We start from the raw sequence: 8,535 nt of genomic DNA on the forward strand, positions 1-8,535 counted from the left end.
AACTCTTAGGTGGCCCTGTATTTTGGACTATAGTTAAAGGCTGACTACATTTGGGGCCAGGCATACCAGGAACCAGGTGTTAGTCCAATTAGAGAGTAAACATCAATGTTTACTGCCCCTTGTCAGTTCTGTACAGAAAGAAGGCTCACAGCATTCTTAAGCAGAAGTGAGATACCATTGAACGTTATAGTGCTTTTGTTTAAATAGAAGGCTTTGGCCAAAGGCATGAGTTTGCCTTTTGCTGAAAATCTAGAAGGCTTAAATATTAAAGCACCTGTGTAAGAGCCCTCCTTTGTAGAATCTCTCAGCTTTGGTTACTTTTAGAGGTCTGGCATAATTGACTCTATCTGGATCTAGAGAAGTCCTCTCATTTGCACAGGTCTTGAACTGTTCTGGGTGGTTGAATGCCATTTGTTCCTCTGAGAAGATGGGGGACACGGATAACTCGGGGGTCACACCTTCTTAAACTGCTTCTCTGAACAGTCATCTCTGAAGATTTCGCCAATTTGGCAGTTCTGTCCCTTGGTGCTGGAGTGCTACCCCCGGGAAAGTCCAGAAAGTCAGTTTCTGCCCCACAGCGGAGGGAGACTGGAACAGATCAGAAAAGGACCAATGCAACCTTTTTGGCCAAATTAAGCCACAAAGAAATTTATTATAAAAGCTGCTCTTAGGCTTTTGCTTGTCTCATAGGGGATGTACTGACATCTTTAAATTGCTGTAAAGTATTAATATGTAACAGTTACAAAGTTTTACAAGGAAAATACAAAATCACCCCAATTCTTAAGAACGTCTGTACTGGTTGATGGATAAGCACTTGTTAGAGTAATTTTTTTATGGGATTGCCTGTAAATTTTTTTTTTTTAAGGATCAGAACTGTAATGATCTCAAAGTAACCATGGTAAATTGTAATTTAAACCTTAAATTTTGGTTGGGTAAAGTAACAACTTGGTGATTGTCAGCACTGTCAATACAGTACTGACAGTTAAAAACCCTAAATTTTTTAATGGTTAAAGGAAGACGGTGTTAGTAATTTTAAACAGCCCCTGTTTTGATGTTTAATTATTATTATATATAAATATGATAATTTATTATTATATACTATTAATTAATTATTATATATATTATAATTTATTATTATATTATATACTATTAATTATTATATATAAATATTATATATTATTATATATAAAATGATGTTTATCTAGTCATTGTATCTTATTAGAAGGTATCTTAGATAAAAGAACTATAGCTGCTTGCATGTATACGCTTTTAACTCTATAAATGATTTTATGACATTTAGACACACATAGAAGGCACTAGGAGTATTAGAACCATTTAAGGAATATTGCTTAGTTTAAACTTAGTTTCTTTAGTGTTATTGGAAAAATATCTGAGGTTTTCGTGTCTGGCATGAGACTAATTTAAGCAGGATGTAAAGAAGAGTAAATAATCTTGAATGGGCTATGAAGAGAACTAGTCATCTTATTTGGGTTAGCAGGATCAAAACATCTCCCAGTACTTAAGGATACAGCCAAATGAATATGTTGGCTTTCCCTATGGTGGCTGGTGGAAAGAGGGAGAGGGAAAAGGGAGGTAAATAGTTTCCCTTTTGGGGAGAGAAATATGAGAACTAGATTCTTGGAGCATTCCCCCATGCCTCTAGGAAGCCTCAACACAGGTCCCTTTGACCTGTTTCTGTCACACGTCTGTGGAGCAAGCAAGTAGCAGGGTACCTTGTCTTTCAAGTCAACCATTCCCCTAAGGGCCAGCCTCATCTACCCCAGCATGAGGGTTCTTTGATGGGATGTTGATCCTGAATGTTGACCCAACTATTCAAACATTGGAGCTATTATGACCAGTACAGACTCTAAATTGTACCAAAGTAAGCTTGACTGATACAAACCTATCACTTGTGGCTAGTTTTCATATCAGGCCATGGGGTTGTAGTCAGCTTGTAAACTGAGAAAAACAGGAGAACATGTACAATTTTTAATAATAAACCAATCAATATTAATGTCTCAAATAATTAGATACAGAAATAGAGATAAGGGGTTAAGCATATTACTACATCTGGAGAGTAAGCTTTTGTTTGGTTTTGGTAAAATTTTGTATTAGTCTACAGTACCAAAATAGCTTGATAGTCATAAAACAAATCCATTTTTAAATACATATTGGTACCTTAAATTTTAACCTTAGAAAACTTTTAGGCAAATTTTAAATTATAAACTTATAAGTTTTAAGACCTTAATTTGTATATTGAAATAACCTTTGTAAAAACCCAAACTTAGGTAACACTGTTTTAAATAAAGAATAATAGCATTCTATGAGGATACATGGGTAAATAAACCTAATGATAAAAGAGTTAAATGTAAATTACACTCATGGTAGAATAAAACAGATTGAGATTACTGTTTATAAAATTTTCTTTAGTCCTAAAGCACAGGTAATTAAGCTGATTGGGATTAGAACTTTAGATAACCTTTGAGACAGTAGCTTAAGAACCATCCTAAAAAAATCTAAACACACACAGACATAGATGTTATGACCTAGGCAGGCCAAAGAATATAAGTGCACATAATGAGCTCAAAAAACTAAAAATTAAGTGGCCACAATTGGTAGGCGATAAAGACATACAGAAAACACACACAATGACACACAAAACAATTATACTAATTTAGAGTGCAGCCTTAAACCATTTTTTTGTCATTATTTTTGGATTAGTCAGTTAAATTCCTAGGTAGTTATAATAGATCTTTAAATAAATACTCTGTTTTTGGCCCAATCCTTAACAGATTAATGCAGTAAAAACAACATGTATAGAAATTATATTAATCTAGAGAATTTTAACCACAAGTTAGTTATAATTTTCCTAGAGTAAGGCAAGATGGCATCACCCATGAGTTTCCTCTTCCTAGGGAGTGGCAAGATGGCACTGGACACATGGCGGCTCCTTTATGGTGGTAGTATTTCCTGTGACCACATGGTCTCTCCAAAGGTTCTCTCAAATGGAACACAAAGACATGTTACATGAAAATACAGGCTCCAAATAGCAGTCTGTTATAGGAATAAAAGACAGCTTCCCTGAAAGACAGGTGTCCATGAGTTAGGTATGCTAATGAAAAGACCAGATAAATTGAAGTAAGCTAAGGTGGGATTTTGAAGGTTTTGTATTTTCCGGTTTACTCTAGGTGTTTATAATTAGATCCTGGATGTTCTTATAAATAGGCTTTGTCATTACCTAGAAAGCCAAGAATCGAAACCCTACAGTCATTTACAGATCTACAGTTTGGAAAGGACCTTAAACAAGTTTAGAATTTGACATACTACATTGAGCTAGGGAGAACAAAATTTTATTAATTTTAAAACAAAAACAATTAATTGTTAAGAATAAAACCTCTAATTAAATTGTTTATTTAAAATGTCTATATATAAATACCCATTTTCTTTAACATTTTGGCTATAAGCTTAATTTTATCAGCAGAGAACAGTTAAGGTTAGAATGTTTTTAAAAGTTTATTGTATATCGCATTTTAGAGTAATAATTATGATAGACAGCATTAATTAGCACTATATTTTGGTGTAAAAAGATGACATTGTATTAACAAATTTTTTTTCTAATTTTGCCTTTAGAGTAAATGAATTTTAAATAAGTTATAATGCTTTTTTCTTCTTACGGATATACTTTATGGGTGACCAATGTTAAATCCTTAAATGGCACTGTTTCTAATTTTAGAAGACATGTTTTAGAGAAGTTAAATGCATTTAACATCTAAGGACAGTAACAATTACCACCACAGCCACACAGATGTAACCTATATGTTACTTTAGATTTTACCTTTGAATGGGATCTAGAACCTCAGGCTAGAACCTCAGGGCTAACAAGTTCTTGTTAGCCCTGGGACAAGGGAGTGAGTGTTTCTGTGATCCCTGCAGGCTATGGGGGCAAGGTAAGCATGGGCGAGAATTTAGATAGGGTGACTAGGGTAGACAGGCATGGCAGGGAGGTGGGTAAGAGAGTGGGTCAGGGAAAGAAAGGAGAAGGTGGTTTGGTTAGGCATGGGACCTTGATCACCAGTGGTGGTGCCTCATCTCCCCTGGCTTCTCCACTGGCGGTGGAGCTGCTGTGCCTCTGCATTTCATCTCTCAGCCAGTTTAGGCACTGGGCGCCTTTTAGCTGGAGGCTGCTGGACCCCGAGCACACACACAGGTCACTGTGTTTTACCACCATGCTCTGTGGCTGGCTAGGTGGGGCTGCTAGCCTATGTTGAGAAGCGGGGCATGGCCTGTGCCATGGGTAGGCTTGAGGGGAGGGATTAAAACATGGCACCACCTGGCTGTGGACCCAGTGGCCCTGCTGAATGGTGCCGGGTGTATGGGGAGGTGGTTTTGCGCCAGCCGCAGTAGGCCTTTTGGGGGTCCTGAGCTGGTGGTGGCCTGCTCCAGTTCTCTGAAGGCATAGTGTCCAGAGGCAGGACTTCCAGGTCTCCAGAGGCATGGCCTCCAGGGTCAGGACTTCCATCCACCCCAAGAGGCGGACTGAGAAAAAACACTCGAGTTTTTGTCCATGCAGCTGTCTGGATGGGCTGTCTGGGAAGCTATGCATGGACCTCGTGAACGTGAGCCACCGGCGTGATTACCTAAAGTGGCCAACTGAGTAACCAAGCATGGGCATCATAGTGAATCACGGGCATGGATTCCACGAGTGGTCAGTTGGGAAGCCGCAAAACTGAGGCACACTGTGTGTACCCGCCCCAAGGGGTGTCCCAGGAAGTCGTGTGTGCACACCGTGCTTGGGATGGGGCAGCAAGTCTTCATTCCCTTTACTATTATTGCATTTCCTGACAGGTGTAAAACCTGTAGTTTTATGTCCCCTCTCCCTGGGGGGGGGGGGGTGACTGCAAGGGGCATGCAAGCCTCCCACCCCACAGGTAGCAGTTTATTTGCTCCCTGTCCACGTGGCTACCTCCCCCATTTTTTGAGCAGCCATGTTTTCCCAGGGCAGGCTTTTTTTTTTTTCCCCCTTAAAAAAAAAAATCTGTTGCTGGATGGGCTGACTGAGGTGTGCCTTCCATTTGTCTTTTTAAAATCACCGGTTAGAGGGAGAAAGAAAAGAAGAGAATAAAAAGATGGGGGAGGGGAGTGGAGAAGCTCATCCCAGCCTAAATGACAGGCAGGCATTTCTAATTCTCCCTGGCCACATGGTGGGTTAGAGAGCTTGGAATAGGGTCTCCCACAGTGCAGGGAAGGAAAGGAAGGAGGGAAGGGATTAGAGTTAGAGAAGGGGCAGCTAGCTTTTCATGTGGTCTATCCAGTGGGGCAGGACCAGGGAACCCTGTGCCTAAGAACCCTGGGCCTTAGGACACTCATGGGAGCTCCTGAGTCCTGTTGGTGAATGTTGCATCCTGCCAATGAGTGCGCAGTCAGTCTATGCTGGGCTCCAAATCAGCCCTGAGTGTCAGGTGAATGCCACAGGGGTCCCCTACCACCCAAGCCAAAAGTGGTGTTTGGTTATAAAGTATCAGGTGGTGAGGCAGGGTACCAGAGGACAGAGAAGGGTGGATTAAAATAAAGATTGGCAGAGAGAGCATGTTGAGATCTCACCCGGTCAGTTTCTCCTGGCTGGCTCCACAAATGTTAATGGTTCTGGTGCAGTCTGTGATCAGATGATCCTGGTTTTTGTGCTCCAAATGGAAAAATCCAAGCAGAGCATGTGGATGGGGTGAGGTAGAATAGCTTTATTGGGAAAAGGGGAGTCACCTGTTCTCCCAGGTGAGGAAAGGAAAGAAAAGGCAGAGGGCATGATGGGCGCAGGTAGAGTCCACTGGCAGAGAAAGAGCACTTTTCTTTTTCAGGTGCCTTTAAAACCTACTCTACCCCATGGAAGGGCAGGCCCAGGAGGTTCCCACCCAATAATGAAGGAGTGGGGAGGGCACAGGTGGTTCCCAACCAGATGAGGGTGGCCTGCCAATCCAGGCAACCTACATGAACCCCAAACTTTTTCTACTTCTAGCCTGCCTCAGCTTTAGCCTCAATGTTATGGTATCTTTATACCATCTTATTTCTATTTTTAAACAAATCTTAGCTTAAAGCAAAAATTATCACTTTAATCATAAAGTTTCATGAGATCGTGATTCTTAACCTTTATTATGATCTTAAGCATTCTCTAATATCTAAAATCATGATGATACCTTCTCTCAGTATTTTCACAGGGGACAGCAGTATTGACAGGTAGCAGTAAAATAATAATGATAGATGATAATATTAAGAAGGAAGTGCCAAATCAACCAATTGTAATCTTCTGTGTCAAACAAGATTACCAAAAGCAATTATTTATCAAAATAGCAGACATTGAAGACCAATAAAACTTTCACCTTGGAGGTGACCCATGGACCATGCTTTCATAGTTATATATTATGTGTAATGTTAAATACCTCATTCATGAAGTAGAGTGTTCAAGATCCTGACTTTCTGATTTAAGCTTTAACACACACACACACACACACACACACACACACACACACACAAAACCCAAAAAAGAACAGGTGAATAAAAACCACCTTGTTTATCTGCCCTGGGCTGGATGGGTGTAAATGCACTTCCCTTAAGAGCATTTCCAACCATAATCACAAAGCTTTGGTAGGTACTGGAGGCTAGGCCTTTGCTAATTATTAACCATGTTTATTGATGGTGTGCTGGGATTTTGACATGTATTATGGCTTTTAATCCTTGATCGAATCTTCTGACTCTAGGTACTTGAAAATGATTCAGTAAATCTAATACAAATTATTTCAGATTAGCAGGACTGCCAGTAAAAGAAATGTATTTTAATTGCATTCTTTTATTGTTTATAATCAAAGAAGAGTAAACAAATAGCATACTTAAAGAATTTCTCTCTCCTAGGAAAGAAAGATGTACTTCCTTTCTTTCAAATATGTTTAGTTTCAACAATTCTGTGGTCATGATGCAGCGACACAAATAAAGTAAGATTCCTCTCAACTCAGAAGACTCTGTGACGTGAGGAATTAAGACCACTTGAACCAACTGTTTTTACCAACCCATTCGAATGAATTTCATAAAGAGTGTATTCCATGATTTGACATCAGTTTTTAAATGTCCCCTTGGCCATTAATGCTCCAGAACAACTACCCTGAACTCACTCACAAGGCCCCATACCTCAAACCTCTCAACTCTTGCTAAAAGACTTACATTGGCTGTTTTGCTTGCACTGAGCAAAGCAGATTGGTAAACTGATGAAAAAATAAATGTAACTTAATCCAAACCTGACATTTAATCAACATATTCAACATATTACCATAATGCCAGGCAATAAAATAATGAGACAGAAGCCTCTAAGTGAGCCTATGAAGACCTGACAAGAGAAAACTCACTTCAGAGTGTGGTAAATACTACTGTTACAAGCACATCAGGAACATTAGGAGGCCAGGTGTGGTGGCACATGCCTGTAATTCTAGCTACTTGGGAGGCAGAGACTGAGAGGATTGCAGGTCAGCCCAGGCAAAAAGCTAGTGAGACTCCCATCTCAACAAACAAGCCAAGTGTGGTGGTGTCTGTATTCCCAACTATATGGGAGCCATAGGTAGGAGGACCAAAGTCCAAGGCTGACCTTGGTAAAAGCTTGAGACCCTATCTGGGGACATGGCTTAAGTGGTAGAACACCTGCCCAGCAAGTATGAGATCCTGAGTTCAAATCCTACTACTGCTAAAAAAGTGTTGGCAGTGCAGAGAATGATGCAATTTACTGGATCCAGGGAGATAATGATGAAGAAGATGTGAAACTTCCATCAGACCACGAAGAATTAGAAGAACTCCAATATACAGATGTGGAAGAAAATTATTTACTTTCAGGGAAGAAGAGGGAGGGAGAGGAGAATGAATGAGAGAATAGAACGGCATAGAAAGGAAATTGACATCTAGTTTTGGGCCCTTTTTGTGTAGAGAATGGGTGTTCCTTATATAAATTAGAATCCGAAGCATTATTCTTATAGATTGATTAGAAGTGAATTAATAATTCATTAATCCTAGTTGAGTTTTCTGCCCCTGCTATGTGCCAATTTGTATGTATTTATCCACATTATCCTCTTGACAATCCCACAAGGTACTTTCTATCATCATTCTCATCCCACAGATGAGAAAACTGAGTTGCAATACTGTTAAGTAATTTGCCCAAGCTCAACTGGCTGAAGAGCGAAAGACCAAGTTCTATCTCTGCCTCCCTCTTTTGATCTCTTAACTTTCTGTCTTCCACCATGGGATGATGTATCAAGAAGGCCCTTGCCAGAAATATATTTTTTTGGGGGTAAACTATGCAATCTGTGGGTATTTCTGATAAGGCAACACAAAATAGGCTAAGACATACTCTGACTTGAGTCTTCTGGTCTCCAAGCAACACCAAGATAGAGGGTATCAGAGCTTAGTTGCTTTAGTCATGCAGACCAGTCTTGAGGGAAGACCACAGAGTGCAGACTGCAAGAGAAGGAATCTAGAGGATTCAACCATGAGATAGTTCTGAATTAC

Source organism: Castor canadensis, chromosome 2 (genome assembly GCF_047511655.1).
Source record: "Castor canadensis chromosome 2, mCasCan1.hap1v2, whole genome shotgun sequence".
NCBI lineage: Eukaryota > Metazoa > Chordata > Mammalia > Rodentia > Castoridae > Castor > Castor canadensis.